The sequence below is a fragment of the Choloepus didactylus genome, chromosome 10, assembly GCF_015220235.1.
Source record: "Choloepus didactylus isolate mChoDid1 chromosome 10, mChoDid1.pri, whole genome shotgun sequence".
NCBI lineage: Eukaryota > Metazoa > Chordata > Mammalia > Pilosa > Megalonychidae > Choloepus > Choloepus didactylus.
This window is the reverse complement of record NC_051316.1, coordinates 36,021,126-36,038,210: the sequence shown is the minus strand read 5'-3', so window position 1 is coordinate 36,038,210 and position 17,085 is coordinate 36,021,126. Positions and strand designations below refer to the sequence as shown.

Sequence of the window (17,085 nt, the reverse complement as noted above, 5' to 3'; positions counted from 1 at the left end):
ACAGAGTGATTATAAAAGGAAGATCAACCAAGAAGAGGAGAGGGCAAAAGAGATATAAATAAAACACAGGAGAAAGTAATAGTTAAGAGAAAATGAAGAAAAAGGAGAAAAGAAGAAGAGGTGAAGGCATAAAACAATAGAACAAGAGAAGGAAAAAGAGATTGAGTATACATGCCAAAAAGAAGCAAGAAAGTGATTGAGAAGTGGTTTAGTTGGTTCTGAATTGTGGGAGGAATGGATGATTTTTCTTTTTGTCTCACCTTAATTTCAATCTGGGTATGCATGCACTTTAGAGTAGTTTAAATCACTCTGCCTTTTGAGAAGTGATTACTACATGCAATTCTTTACTCTTTATCATAGGAGCATTTCTGAGGCCCTACTCTGTTTGGAATTGCTTTGACAGCACAACAGAAGAGACAGAGTTCTCTGATCTATCCTGGTAGGTGCCAGATCAATCTCACAACAGGTTTTGAGTGAATTCTGAATGGGATTTGCTCCAAATGTCTCTAAATCTGCAGTAAATAAAGGTGTGGCATGTTGGAGTCTTCTTATTTGTCACTAGCTGGAATCAATATTTTGAGCTTTACCTCACTGGTAACCGAGTTCCTATTAATCTTCAAACCAACAGATGTAGAGGATGCTACCAGAAGCCATAAATTCAATTTTGAGTCTATGTTTGATATTCCTGTATTATACCTTCTCGTTGTCACTCTAGTGTTTTGTTTGTTCATTTGTTTGTTTGTTTTAGTGTTTACACAAACACACAAACCCCACCATTGTCTCAAAATTGAAATGAAAAAAATGTGGAGGTGGCATAAAAGTAACAACAATAACAAAAGTCCCCAAAAGATAGTAGAAAATAGCCCTTCCAGCCATTGTGAATCTTTTTATTGTTGCTTTGTTTCTTTTGGCATCATTTAAACTAGTTATAGTCTTAGTGGTACATCTAGACCCTTTATATTTTTCTTATTTCAACCACTAAATTTCTGTAACAGTATATGTTTTGATTTTTTAACTTATAGGTGAGTTTCATGTGTATGAGTATGAAAGAATAATAATTAGATAAAAGAAGGCAGTTTGAAGATCCACATAAGCACATGACATGACTATACAAACTTTGCTCTAAACTGCTCCTCCCTAGTACTACTATTCCTCCTTCTATCAGTCATGATGTTTATATCATTTAAACATGCAGGAAAGGAAGTACCAAGTTTGTATTTGCATCTGAAATAGGGCTCTGGTCTAGGCTCCTCTGTGAGAGAAAGAAATATGAATGAGAAAACACAAACAAAAGGGCCTACAGTAAACAGGCACAATGCAGGCAACAGAAGGAAATGTCTAAAGCACATATGTTTAATTTCTTCAGAGACATGAGGGAAGCTGCATCTATAAAAGAATAGACTACTGTGGAAAAGGAACACTCAGAGAACAAGAAGGGATGTGGGTAATTAAAAAATAACATAAGTAAAATTAAAAAATCAAAACAAGAATTGAAAGATAAAGCCAAAGAAATCTTCCAGAAAATGGAACAAAAAGATGAAAAGAACAAAAACAATGAGAAAAGAGCAAGAGGATTATTCCAGGAGTTCTACCTATATGGAGGAACCAAAAAAATATTAAAGGCAAAAATTTATCAAAGAAATACTATGAGAAAATTTTCCAGAGTTGAAGAGCACACATTTTCAGAATGGAAAAGCCCACTGAGTGCCAAACAGCATACATAAAAAAATATTTTCATCTATCTGACAATTTAAGAACATCAAAGAAGAAGAGAAGATCCTAAAAGTCAAAAGTTTGACCAAATGCAATGGAATAGAATACAACTGCCATCAGATTTCTCTATAAAAATATTAGATGATATAAAATTGAGAAACAGCAGCTTCAAATTCTGAGGGAAACCATTTTCAACTCAGAATTCTCTACTCAGGCAAATTATCAATGGCATGTGAGGGGAAACTAAGTTTATTTTCAGGAATACAGGTTCTTAAAATGTATGTCTTTTGAGCCTCCTCTTAAGAAGCTACTGTGGAAAATGCTTCAGCAAAACAAGGGAGTAAGCCAAGGATGAGTGAGAAGACTCCATCAAATGGAGGATCCTGAGCAATAGAGCTGTGAAGTTCCAGTCTGCTGACTGTGCAGGAGTCCTAGAAAGCAGCAAGTGACAACCATGAAGAGGGGGGGAAAAAAAAAGAAAGAAAAAAAGGAATTCTGTTTAATCACCTGAAAAATTTACCAATAGACATTTAAAAGGTCTGTTGGAACATTTGGATAATGTAGTAATGATTCACAAAAGAAGATAAAACCTGATAAAATAGGGCAGACAGCCAATTACTGATTCCAGGGGGCGGGGAATGTAAGAGAAAAGAAACATAATCGTGGTGTATTCAACAAAGTCATATTAAATAAGGTAAACTCTGACTTTCAATGAAAAAATAATGTTCTAACTACATTGGGATAATGTGTGTGTGTGTTTGTACACATTTTTGAGTTTATTAGAGGCAGGGCGGATTTAATTAACATAACAAAAATCTATTAGTAATATCTCAAGTTGATGATTGAAGAAATAGCAATAGAAGCCAATTATTTTTACATATTGAGATAAATATAAAAAGAAACAGCCAAAAGTATTAAAAACTTTTTTGAGGAGGAAATTAGGTAAAGAAAAAAGTAAGAGTGGACTACTATTTATGTTATAAACTTTCAGCAATTTTATCTGCATTCGTTACTCTAACAAAAAATAAATAATAATTTAAAAGACAAAAAACATAAACTATTCCCAGGAGTAGTGTGTTCATCTGCTAATACATATGTAGAGAATTTTTATGCTATCAATACCACCCATATTTTTGTAGACAAATATGCTTTGTGTGCTCAAGAAAATGATCCCACTTCACACCTTTATTACTTGTACATGAAATAATAAAACATGGAAGAAGTTTGTTATATCACAAGGAGGTGGATCAAGAATTTGGTACAGTGTTCGAACGTATGCCATCTACCCAGGGGGTGGTTGTCCAGATTTTGAAGAATTTGCTAGATATCAGTTCAATTGTTGAATAATCTTAACTAAGCTGATTATAATGAACATTTGATGTATTTTGACTCATAATAGCAAACTAGCCCTGAGAGAAACTGTGTGTGTGTGTGTGTGTGTGTGTGTGTGTGTGTGTGTGTGTAGTGAGGGAATGCGGAGAGGCAGCGGAGAGGCAGACAAGAATCACATAACGTCCCTATACCCCAAGGATTACCGTTGATGTTTTTGATCCCTAGGGTTTAGAGATGAATTGTGTTCCACTCCACAGCATTGTTTACTTTTGGGCAATGCGTTACCAGAGGAAACTCTCTCTTTGTGTCATTAAATTGGTCCTGTGGCTCCTCTCTTTTTGAGATTTTACCAGTTACACTGATGGCATTTCTGCATCATTTCTCGTCTCTTTGTTCTCAACTAAGTGGTACATGGTTTGCTCAAGTCTCCTCCAGCCTGTTTCTGGCATGTTGTTCAGAGCAGCAGTCACTGTTGTGAGACCCCACATCAGTACACAAAGGGCCTAATGTAAATCCTCTTTCTCCTGAGCCAGGGGTCCAGCTTTGAACCCACCTCTTAATCACGACACAGGCCACTTCATCTACCTCCTAAGATTTCTTCTTAATTCTTTCTTTAAGTGCCTTTATTTAGTTATTTTGATTGTGCTAGCATTCTTGTTTGTTTGATTATGCTTTAACCTTACAATTACCATTTTCTTTTCTTTTAGTGCACCACATGCTATGGCACCTAGAAAGGGGTTGCTGAGTGTCAAGTGCTCTGGAAATATTTAGAGGTCAGTGGCTCTCTAAAACACAGCACCTGTAACAGTGATTTGCAAGATAGATGTGCTTTTAAAACAAAGTACATTTGTAAACAGTCCCTGTTGGCCTAGCTTATTTCATGCTAAGGAAAAGGGAGGGTAGTGTGTTGAAGATGACTGCAATACATACCCATTTCCCTTTAGGATTGAGACAAACTGCGAAATTGGTTAACCATTAATATGCTGTGAAAAATCAAATATCAGCTTTAATCAAAACCATGTAACCAACCGTCCTTTCATAGAACACCTAGTTTCACAGGGCCGCCAGTGTCTTTGTTTTGCCTAATATGATCCGCCAGTCCTTGCTGACTGTTTACCAGTATTAACTCAATTCAGTTCAATCCAGTTCACTAAACATACCTGTACCAATTACATTATGTCAAATATGATACTTGAGATACAAATTTGAATATAATTCGGATCTTGTATTTGAGGAGGCATGGTCTAGCAAGAGTGATACATGATTAATTAAGTATAACATATTGTGACAGATATAGAAAAGGAAATGTTTTAAATATCACGGGCCACTTTTTATACCTGGAGTTAATGAGTCTGCAAATGTGGATGCAAAAATTAAAAAAATAATGTATTAGACTCATATTTTTAAACCTTTTAAAATGTCTTTTCTACTCATTCATCCCCTTTCCTTGTTCTCTTGTGATTTTGGATTGGGGAATTCTTTAGCTCACTGAGGCAGTGGAAATGGAAATGGTAATATTAATTCATTTGTGTGAATGTATTTTCTGGAATAAATACAGGGGCAAGGTGTTAGGTCCCCACTCAGGAGCTCCCTATAACCAAAAAGCACTGAGTTTCAATGATCCAATCCTGGATCTTCCTTCCTCAGTTCTTCTAGAGTCCTCATTGTTCAGAAAAGCATCATCATTATTTTTTCTTGTACATCAGCACTGGCAAGCATAGCCTATAAGGCAATTTTGTTGGTCCCTAAGTGCTGATGGGTAAATCTCTACAAAGTGTTTAAATTAATTGAGAAGGCAAAATGTTAATAAGTCAATATTCTGAATGAGCAGGAAAAATTTGTATCCTGAACATCACTCTGTCTACAAAAAAATGTGTCTAATAAGTGGAATTGTAATAGGAAATATGACTTGGTTTGAAGGTAATATTGGATGGCATGCTTGGCCTGATTGAGTCAGCAATTAAATCTAATCAGAAAAAGAGTCCTTTAAAAATGTTTCTCTACTTCACTTTGGTGGAACACCATTCTACAGAACACATGCAGAATTAAGAGGCTTTCGTGTATTTAGCATAATTAAATATTTAATCAAATGTCATCTACCTATTATTTCCACTCCTACAATTTTCCATAACACCCAGAAGTTAGCTAATTTTTAACTTTTCTGTTGACTTTCTGGAAATTGAACACTATTCTTTTATGCTTCTGTCCATCTTCTGGTTGTCACAAAATCTCTCCCTCCCTCATCACCTTTAGCTTTTCTGGGAAAACTTGAGTGCAATTAGTAATCACTCACAGCATTTAGAAGCTTGGCTGACCTATATGAAAAGCTCAGGCCACATCCAGGTTGAAAAATGAAATTACAATGCCCTGTTGTGATTTTCACATATTTCTACTTCACTCCTGGTAACTATGTCTTATTTTTAATCAGAAGGAAAATGCAAACAGATAATTGTGTAAGATGGTGGAATAGGGACCAGGTGTCAGGTAGAGGCCATTTAATTAAAAGGTGCAAGATAAATAGACTGTAAAATTCATCTTGTCCTGTATAAAAATAGTCTGCTTGGCAGACCTGAACGATGAGCTAAGTTAACACATGTGAATTTCCAGAAGAGAGAAAAGCAGCTTCGAGTCTTATTAGCTTTGTTTTTTACTTTTATTGTTCTTCAAGTTCAAGATTACAGGTTAAGTAAAAAAAAAAAAAAAAGAAAAAAAAAAGATTAAGGAAAGAGGAAAGGAAGGAGAGATGGAAGTAAGAGAGAAATCAGTCATGCAGTCATGTGAATGCAAGACTGCAGATTGCAATCAGAGAATATTATTCTGGTTTGCTTGTCTCATATTAAGTGGACAACAGCATATTTTTCAATAATTTGTTGAATTGTTTCAGTAATGATTAGAACCAAGAAAGACCTGGACTGTGATTTATAGTAAAAAAGAATCAATGTTGTGGAGAGAAATTTTGTTATGTTTGCTAGGGGGCACTGTGAGGCCATCTTTGCCTTGTTTCTTCCTTTGAGTTGGCAATGATTGGTCCATTTTAACTATCTGCTATTGTGAGAGATGAAAGATGAAGTATTACATTGTTAATTACAGAATTTTCAGCTTCATATGGTTTTTATTTAACTTATTTTGACTCTGCATATTTCCTGTGCCCTCCAAATTCTGTGTTTTCTGTGGGATTTGGGTAAACTGAAAATGCTGGATTATATTGGGAGGGTTTACTTTAGGTAATAACTGAACCCTGCCTTCACTATGAAAAGTGAGATTTGTTTTCCCTTAAAATAGCTAATCCTGAGCACATCACATGTGAGTCTCTGAATCTTGAGAGACGTATGCTGGGAAGGTTTCCAGCTATTTTGGACTAATCATGAGAGATTCCTAAAAACCAGGTGCTGCCCTCCCCATCACTGGCAGGTCTTGTTCACCTTTGATCAAACTATGATTAAATAAAAAAAATAATAAAGAGCACCTGAGGATTTTATTTTTCAGGAAAAAAAACACAAAAAGGCTCTGTTGCTTGTACCTTGGAGCAGTATGAGTGAGCCAATTTGGGCTTTCTCTGATGAGAAATTTGTCCATAGTAAAGTTCCTTTAACTAAATTGCATTTGATATTTTGATGGTTCAGGTAAAGCCACTCCACAGTTAAATTATTTGATCCAAATTCTCAGAAATTTAGAGAACAACTTGCACTGTAAATGCTCTAATAATAGGCAGAGAACAGACATAGGGTCAGCAGAAAACAGAGTATTCCTAGCTTGAATACCTATCCTAATTTCAGAGATATAAAGCTTCAGCCCAAGTTATGGAGGGCTAAATCAGTGATCTGCTTGCATGTTCAAGCAGCAGTCAGTGGATTCTGTAAGGGAAAGGGCTATCCAGATGGAGTATATTGTTAAGAATTAGAGCAATCCTTCCCAAACCTTTAAACTAAAATGTACTTCATTTCCAGGCGGCCCAATTCTTAAGGCAGACACTCAAGTGATGACCAATAGACTTATCTCCAAAGCATGACGGAGCCCTACTCTAGCTACCACTTGCATTCAGATTATTATTAGGGTGGGCAGTTTTCTCACTCACTTCCCTATTACCGCAATCCCCAAACTACTTTTTCCAGCCTTCCTTGCAGCTAACGCTTCCCATGTGAAACAATTCTAGCCGAGGAGTTTAAGGGGAAATTTTTGGTTTGTACTTCCAAGAAATCATTTAACAGGGGCAAACTTCGATAGCTTGTGCCTTAGCCTTTTGTCCTTTTCCAGTTCTCTTTACTTCCGGAACACAGATGAAGTAGTTGAGGCACAATAGCAGCCATATTGTGACCAGGAAATGACAAGCATAAGATGGGGATTGCTGAGCACAATGGTAGAAGGAGTTGGGTTCCCAGGGATATCATGGGGCCTTATTGCCAGCTCAATACTAGCAAGCTCTAGACTTTTGAATAACTCCCCTACTCTATATAAAGCACTATTTCAGTTTTCCCTTTAATGTCACTGAATTAAATTCTTGCCTGATATACCCACTTTAAGCAAATATATGTACAATTGACATAATAAGCAGTGAACTTTAAATTTTTTTTAAGTTTCTCATTTTCTTTTGAAAATTTCAAACAAATTTTATATTTTATAATATATTTTTTCATATAAGTAATATTGATAATCTAGGAAGTGTTGTAGCAATTATCTACTTACTTCCCATAGCACACACCATGTTTCTATATAAGCAATTTGGGAAATATGCCACTGGAATAAAGTCCAGGAAGTTTGCATCAGTGCACATCTCCTAACAATGCCACGAGTAGGTTAAGCTTTAGTTTTCTGTTCTCTCAAATGGGAATAAGATACCAAAAACACCTCATTGTTGTGAGAAATAAATTAGATGAAGCAAAATCCCCTACCACAGAGCCTATCACATACTATGTACTCCATATTATTTGTAAAAAACTTACACTATGTATTTCAGTATATAAAATTGTATACCATTATATTTTATATAAATTATGAATATATTTTATATTATTATATTTTAGAATCACAATCTATATGTATATAATATATATTGTTTATACTGAAATATTCATATTAACATTAATCCAATATATACTTTGTGCCAGGCACTGTTCTATATGTAAATGAATGCAGTGGTTAACAAGATGGATACAATCTCTGTCTTGAGAAAGTTAGTTGATTATGCTACAGAGAATAGACCTTTGCATACTGTAATATTTTAAGAACACTCATCAAAGGGTTAGAGCTAACTTGGAAATTGACTCTTAAAAATATGGATAAATTTGAAAAGACAATTTTTATACTTCTTTTTCAGATGGTCATTTGCTAAGAATACCAAGACTTATCTGCATTCTTCCCATGCCTAAACTGGCACAGATAACGGTACAGATGACAATTTGAAGGTAAGTGGAGGCTGGAGTAGGGCTCCCTCATGCCCTACAGACATGTCCATGGGCATTATGGGGTGACTGTCCTAAGAATTAAAACTTCTGGACATGAAGTTCTTTGTAGTCCAGGAACTGAAAATCCAAGGCATTTGAACCATATGAACAGTGTGGCCACAGTTTTCAGCAAATTTCCTGAGTTTTTTTTTTTTTTTCCTGCAAAAAACATAGTCTTCCAAAAAGGAGACATGGTGTTATTCATTAATGCTATTCATCAAATATATTGCAGCCTTCTGCCTTCCAAATATGTGTAGGGTTGCATTTCCTGGCACTCTGGTATTTGGGTGGGGCCATATGGTGTTTTGGCCAGTGAGTTATATGTAGAAATGATTTTGGTCACCTCCAGGCTAGGATATTTCATAACATGTGTGAGACACTGCAGAGCTTTTTTCTCTCTGACATCATGACCTCTAATGTCGATGTCACTCCAGATCTCTGAGTGAGTGACATGAACAGAGTCCCCTGGACATTTAGCATGAACAAGAAGCAAATTTTATTGTATTGTGCCATGTGGTTTCAGTGGTTATTTGTTAATGCTGCATTGCCTAGCTTTATCTTATCTGATAACTGCTATGGTCATAACATTTGGAACATCTTTGAATACCTCCATTGTTCTCAGTCTCTGCATCCAGATCTTCTAGTTATCTAATCCTATATTCAAGTTACATCTTTTAATCTATGCTCTGCTTATACCAGGACACCATCATCACTTGTCTGGCTCTCCTCTGGCCTCCTAAGTCTCTTTTCATCTGTCCTTGTGACTCCAAGTCATTCTCCATTTAGCAATGAGAGTGATAGTCCTAACAAATTAAAACAAAACAAAACAAAACAGAAACCGAATCAGAGTCTGTCATGCCTAGTGTAGTTGGTATAAAATCAAAACTTTCTCCCTAGGTCTAAAAAGTCGTTAAGCAAACTCCCCCTGTGCACACTTCCCCTCCTTTTTCTGTAGTCCAGTTACATTATTGATCATTAGGTTCATGAACATTATCAACATACAGTTTTTTTTTCAAACTCAGGGATGTTGCTCCAACACTTCAGCTTTTTGAATTTTCTTCTATGCTGTCTTCTCATTGTTAATCTCTTCTCCTCCTTAAGGTCTAAGCAACAATTAAACCTCAGAAAGGCTTCCCTCACTATCTCTTCCTTCACTCTTCAACATGCATGCACACACACACACCACTTTATTCTGTTATATTTCCCTTTAGTTTTCCTTTAAAAGAGTGTAAAATTAATTTATCGGTTACAAAATTTTGTCTCTTTTTCTCCACCACTAGAACATAAGCCCCATGATGGCAGTGACTGTGTGATTTATAACCCAAATGACTGCCACATTGTAGGCATTCAACAATTTTCTGTTGAATTTGACACAGTAAAGACTAAAATAAAGGATGAAATTTCATTGACTCTCCTGAAGATCTGAAAAGTACTTTGGACATTTATGAGAAAAGTTAAGGCAGAAATGGGGCACCTCAAATCAAAATGTCTTCAAACCAAGTACACATGCTTTTTGTAATGGCCCGCATCAGTTAGACTTGTATGAAGAGACAGGAGAAATCTGAATTCAAAAAACTAAGATAAAGAGACAGTTCATGTTTCCAGATATCTTGTAAGCTTGTGAAAGTTAAAATTGATCATATAAATCTGAAATTATCAATACAGATTTAACTCTTTTTGACAAACAAAGCTTGAAGTCTTTAGCTATCAAACAGATGGCAAGTTCCATTTGTTGGGCTTTGAGTCATCTGCTGCCAAATACAAGTGTTGGCTGTGTTTCAGACGTAGAAAAGGCATAGCATATAACTGATTTACCAAGAAAAATATTCTAGGCTCCCTCAGAGATGAAGAAAATACCATGTTTTGACTTTGATTTGATATGGTGGAAAACTAAGACAAACAAACAAAAAGGGCCAAAGGATAGTTAAGAGATATTAACAGCCATTTAACAAAAAATTTATATAGTATTTGAAGAGTTGCAAAATTATCATACAGAGAAATTACTAATTCTTCCATATTCCCCAAAGCTGGGGATTAACGGAGGTGTTTCAGAGACCATGAAGTTTAATTAAAAATGGCACTGAGCTGGCTATAATCACATTTCAACCTAAAACACATGGCCTTAAGAAAATTACTTACTCTGGGTCTTAGTTTACTCAACAGAGAATAAGTATAATCATATCTACTCTATAGGGCTGCAGTGAAACTTGAATCAGATAATGTATGAAAAGTTGTGAGTAGATGTCCTAGCTTATAGAAAATTTTTCAAAATTAGTCCTTTTCTTCCATACATGGCTTAGATGGAATGGTGCTGTGCATGATAGGGCACAATAAAATTTAATTTTTTATATATCATGTATTTGGCAAGCTGGGTTGCAACTATATTAAGACCTTCCAGCAGCACTGGGCAGAGGGAATGGAGAGGTAGGCAGGGTTATAAATCTGAGGAGCAGAACCATCTGCTCTTGTTAACTGTGAAAAGATCATGTCTAATTCATATTTCATTCAAATAGGTGTTTATATTTAAGGGTGTCTCATTGAGTGAACTGGGCAAGGTATCCAGAAATTCTAGGCAATAATCAAGGTCAAGGACTATTCCAGGTGATCAATGCATTCAGAAGGGAACCCAGCCGGTGACTGGGCTGCTGAAAAAAATATTGAGCAGGTTTTTGAGAGCTGGGCAGGATACCGTAAAAGGAATCTTTTCCCAAATTCAAGGATAAGAGCCAAAGGTATCAATTAATCCATCATGGTGCAAGGTTAAGGGAGAGGCTGAGATGTGATGAGGCTTTAGGTTTTCAAAATGGTTCCTGTGCCTGAGCATAAAGTTTTCTTTCCCTACATTTTTTAATGTAATTTTTGTATAGGTATACATTTACATGATTTACATGTAAATATATGAAAAAGTGTATGATGAAAATTTTCCGTCATTCCATTGTCACATGTCTGCTATGTTTCCATTCTTACTGCCATCCTCCCATCGCCAGGTATCTGCTATTATTAGTGTCTTGTTTCTTCTTTCAGAGAATATGTAGGAATATTCAAGCCAATACAGACAGACACACACATACACACAAGCACACCTCATTTTTATGCAAATGATAGTGTGTGTAAAATATATCTTGGAAAGATTTTCATATCAATGCATATAGAGCGTTTACATTCTTTTATACCATTGCAGGGATTTCCATTGTATGAATGTATGTTGCAAGACTTTATTGATGGACATTTGAGTGGTTTACATTTTTTTAAAATTTCCAATTATAATACCATGAGTGACCTTGTATCTATGTATAATTAAATTTATAGGATAAATTCCTAGAAGCGGAACTGTTGTATAAAATTGTTTATATATTTGTAATTTTGATAGATTCTGCTAACTTTCCCTCCCTAAGGATTTTATTACTTCACACTTCTAACAACAATATATGAAATTGCCTTTTCTCTGTAAATTTAGAAATGAACACAGTGTGTTATCAAATTTTTTGATTTTTGCTGATGTGATAATGAAAACTAGTATGCTTTTGTAGGCTGTTCATCTGCCTAATGGTATAACAGTTTGAGTCTTAGTTTCTCTCACTTTTAATATCCCAATGATACCTGCCTGGGAATTGCTGAGAAATATTAATTTGAGGGTCACTCTGAGAGATCAAGTAGCCAAGAAAAGAAATCATGGATTCTGCATCCAAACAAGCCATTTTTACAATTTCTTAGCTGTGGACCTTTGGCTATTTAGTTTCTCTGAACTACTGTTTCCTCTTCTATAAATAGAATTGCAGACTTGTGGAATTTAGTGAAAGTTTTATAAAACACCTGTCATTTAGTATGCATGTAAAGCTCAATCATGGTTTATTATAATTTTTTGGTTTTTAATTTCTTAAAAGAGATTCAACTAACTTATGATTGTGCAAATATTTGTGTGTTTTTCATGCTAAATTGCTTTTTTATCCCATTAATATATTATTTTAGAGATAAGATATCTAAATTCATTAATAAAGGAGAGGTTATGACCTGGACATTCTAGATAAGCAATGTCAAATTCATTTACTGCTATTTTTTTGTTTAATCAATGAATTAGATTGTTACACTAAAAACTTTGATTCCCTTTAGGGTTTCAAAATAGATCCTAATTCAAATTTCTTTCAGAATAACTTTGTCTAAAGATTTTGGAAATGCTGTATGGAAATAAGACTTTCCAGTGGTGACACATTTGCACAGTCTCAATCTCTTCTTCCCAAACTTACTGCATCAGTGGAGTCAATTGATGATTATTACCTATTTTTTCCTATTATCAATTGTTTTCCATTATTTCCCATTATCTACGACAATTGAAAATTTACTTTTGCTTTTATTTTCCTTCTTTATTCTTGGGAAAGTTGTACATTTCTAACTTATTGGGAAATTTAGCCTAATTCTACAAGTTAAGATAGGAAAAAAATCTACATTGCAAAATTACCTTGTGCTTGGCCTCATACAAAGCTTACGCTTTATTTTACTTCACAGTTCTTAACTCAAATTGTAATTTTATACTAATGCATTTCTTTTTCCTCTTTTAAAGATCGCCTACTCACCATTAGACTACAAGTCCCCTGCAGCCAGGGATCATGTTTGTTTTATTCACCATCATATTATCAATTCCTACAAATATCCATCCTGTGTAGCTATTAAAAAATGTTTATTCAATTAATAAATAAATTCCTGTTCTGTTGGAAACTTGTAAGCCCCTCTTAGGAACAGATTGTTTATTGCACTACAAATGGTTTAAGACAAAGTTCTCCATCTTCCCTCTCTTTTCTTTTTTATCTGTTTTAAATGCACCTTCATAAAACTCTGGATTGTTCTCTTCTTTTGACTAAAATAAGCCTGTGAGTTTCATTTGTTCTATTAGGTAATGTCCACATTAGGTAGAAAGCAATGAAACCAAACAATAGTTTTTTAGTCTCTTGAGCATGAGAATAATACTTCAGTTTTTCCACTATGGCTATTGGTAAAGATAGAAGGCAATATTTCAGTTCAGTAGGTTTCCCTTACAGCCTGCTATTTGCAATATTTTTTTTCTTCTTACTTTTTTATTGTAAAAGAGTTTCAAACTTCCAGAAAAGCTGGAAAAGTAATGTAAAACCAATAGAGAAATTCATTATACCCCCAAACTCAGATTTACCAACTTTTAACATTTTGTCACATTTGTTATATCCTATCTATCTGTCTGTCTGTCTGTCTATCTATCTATCCATCTGTCCGTTCATCCATTTTCTGAATGTTTGAGAATGGTTGCATACATCACACTCCTTGAACACTTAATACTTACATGTATATTTCCTAAGAACAAGGATTTTGGCTTATGTAACCACATTAAGTACAGTTATCAAGTTCAAAAAATTTAATGCTATAACAAGAATGCAGTCTATATTTCAATTTTTTAAGTTGTTCTAATAATGTCCTCTTGGGCATTTTCTCCTCAGTTTTTCAATCTAGTCCAGGATCATGTATGGCAATTTAGTTATCATCGTCTCAGCCTCTCTCTCTCTCTTTAAATTGTGGTAATATATATGCAATGTAAAATTTTCCATCTCAATCACTCCCAAGCATACTGTTTAATGAAATTAGTCACATTCACATGGTTTGCCACCACCCAAATTTTTCCTTCACCTCAAACAGAAAACATGGACTCATTAGGCATTACTTCTCCATTACCTCTGGTAAATTGCACTCTTCTTTCTATATTATCTATGAATTTACGCATTCTCATTATTTCATGTAAGTAGAATCATACTGTGTCTGTCCTTTTCTGTCTGACTTATTTCACTCAGTATGATGTCTTCAGGGTTCATCCATGTTGTTGCTTTATTAGAACTTCATTCTTTTTATGACTGAATAATATTCCATTGTATGTATATACCACATTTTCTTTATCCATTCATCTGTTGATGGACATATGGATTCCATCACCTTTTGGCTACTGTGAATAGCCAAATTCACAGTATTGCATATGAGCAACTGGTGTACAAATATCTGTTTGAGTCTGTGCTTTCAATTCCTTTAAGTACATACCGGCCAAACTGTTCCTACACCATTTTACATTATCACAATAGACTAGGATTCCTATTCTCCACATATTCACCATAACTTGTTACTTTCTGTTTTTGTTTTTTTTTTCTTTTTAAATAGTAACCATTCTGGTGGAGTGAGGTTGTATCTCATGTTTTTGATTTGCTAATGATTAATTAGTAGCTAATGATGTTGAACATGTTTCCATGTGCTTATTGCCCATATGTTTATCTTCTTTACAGAAATGACAATTCAGGTCCTTTGCCCATTTTAAAATTGGGTTGTTTGCATTGTGGGAGTTCTTCAGATATTCTGGGTATAAACCAATTATCAGGTATATGGTTTCCAAATATGTTCTCCCATTCTGTTGGTTGTCTTTTAACTTTCTTGATAATATTTTGATGAAAAAGTTTTAAATGTTGATAAAAACCAGTTTATGTATTATTCCTTTGTTGCTTTTGCTTTTGGTGTAAAGTCTAAGAATCCATTGCCTCGTACAAGGTCTTGGAGATATTTCCCTATTTTTCCTTCTAAGGGTTTTATAGTTGTAGCTCTTACCGTTAGGCCTATGATCTATTTTGAGTGAATTTTTGTATTATAGTTTGAGGTACATGTCAACTTTCATTCTTTTGTGTTTGGATATCCATTTTCCCTACCATCCTGTGTTGCAGAGACCATTCTTTTCCCATTGAGTGGACTTGTCACCCTTGTCAAAAATCAATTGGTCATAGATGTGAGGGTTTATTTCTGAAATCTCAATTCGATTTCATTGGTGTGTATGTTTGTCTTTATGTCAGAACCACACTGTTTTGATTATAGTAACTTTGTAATAAGCTTTGAAATCAGGAATTGTGAGTCCTCCAATTTGTTCTTCTTTTTCAAGATGTTTTTTGCTATTTGAGGTCTCTTGCTCTTGCATTTGAATTTGATGGTTAGCTTTTCCATTTCTGTAAAGAAGATGTTGAAATTTTGATTGTGTTTGTGTTGAATTGTAAATTGCTTTGGGTGGTGATGACATCTAAATAATATTAAGTCTTCCAATATGTAAGCACAGACTAATTTCCGTTTATTTAGATCATCTTTAATTTTGTTCAGAAAAGATTGGTAGTTTTCCATGTGGAAATCCTTTTACAGTCTTGATTAAATTTAACCCTAGATATTTAATTCTTTTAGTAGCTATTGTAAATGGAATTGTTTTTTTGATTTACTTTTCTAGAGTGCTTACTGCTGGTGCATAGAAGCATAATTGATTTATCTGTGTGCGTCTTGTACCCTGCCAATTTGCTGGACTCATTTATAAACTTTAGTAGCTTTCTGGTAGATTCCTTGGGATTCTCTGATATACGATCATGTCACTTGCAGATAGGCATAGTTTTACTTCCTTGTTTCCAATTTGGTTGATTTTGATTCTTTTTCTAGCCTAATTGCTTGAGCTAGCACTTCTAGTATAATATTGAATAGCAGTGGTAAAAACGGGCATCCTTGTTTGTTTCCTTATGTTGGAGGGAAAGCTGTCAGTCTTTCACCATTGAGTATGATGTTAGCTGTAGCTTTTTCATATATGCTCCTTATAATGTTAGGGAAGTTCCATTCTATTTCTAGTTTTCTGAGACTTTTTAATCAGAAAGGGTGCTGGATTTTGTCAAATACTTTTTTTTTACATCAGTTGAGATAATTGTGTGTTTTTTTTTCTTCATTCCTATTAATGTGGTGTACTACCTTGACTGATTTTCTGACTGTATTAGTTAGGGTTCTCTAGGGAAACTGAACCAACAGGAGATATCTGTAAATATGAAATTTTATAAAAGCGTGTCACGCAACTGTGGGGATGCATGAGTCCAAATTCCATAGGGCAAGATGCATGAGTCCAAATTCCATAGGGCAGGGAGCGAGCTGGCAACTGTGATGAAGGTCTTTGTTGAACTCCCCAGGAGAGGCTGTCTGGGTGAAGAAGAAATGAAAGCTCTCTCTCTTCTCCCTTAAAAGTCTTCAACTGATTGGATTAAATCCAGCTGACTGAATTCTCTCATTGCAGAAAACACACCCTTCATTGAAGTGACCAGCCACAGATGCAATCAATTGACTGATGATTTAATAAACAAGCCTTCTGGTTTATTAACTTGCCACAAACGTCCTTGCAGTAATGGTTAGGTCAGTGCTTGCTTGACCAGACACCTGGGCAGCATCACCTAGCCAAGTTGACACATGAACCTAACCGTCACACTAATGTTGAACCATCCTTGCATTCCTGGGATAAATCCCACTTAATCATGGACTGTAATTCTTTCACTGTGCTGATGTACTCAGTTTGCTAGTATTTTGTTGAGGATCTTTATATCTAAATTTATAAAAGATATTGGTCTGTAATTTCCTTTTTTTGTGATTTCTTTACCTGGCTTTGGTATTAGAGGGATGCTGGCCTCAGAGAATGTGCAAGGAAGTCTTCCCTCCTCTTTTATTTTTTGGAAGAGTTTTAGAAAGAATGGTGTTAATTATTCTTTGAATGTTTGGTAAAAATTGCCAGGGAAGCCATTTGGTCCTGGACTTTTCT

The 17,085-nt window shown here is 35.0% G+C and overlaps 1 long non-coding RNA gene across 2 annotated transcripts in view; it reads left to right on the top strand.

Moving 5' to 3' along the window:
• The first annotated feature begins 360 nt into the window (after positions 1 to 360).
• Positions 361 to 17,085, top strand: part of LOC119505690 — a 45,426-nt gene continuing 28,701 nt past the window's right edge. For both annotated transcript variants that reach the window (XR_005210801.1, XR_005210800.1), the window contains exons 1-3: positions 361 to 439; positions 3,753 to 3,818; positions 8,360 to 8,447. This is a non-coding gene — a long non-coding RNA (uncharacterized LOC119505690). The remainder of the gene's footprint in view (positions 440 to 3,752; positions 3,819 to 8,359; positions 8,448 to 17,085) is intronic.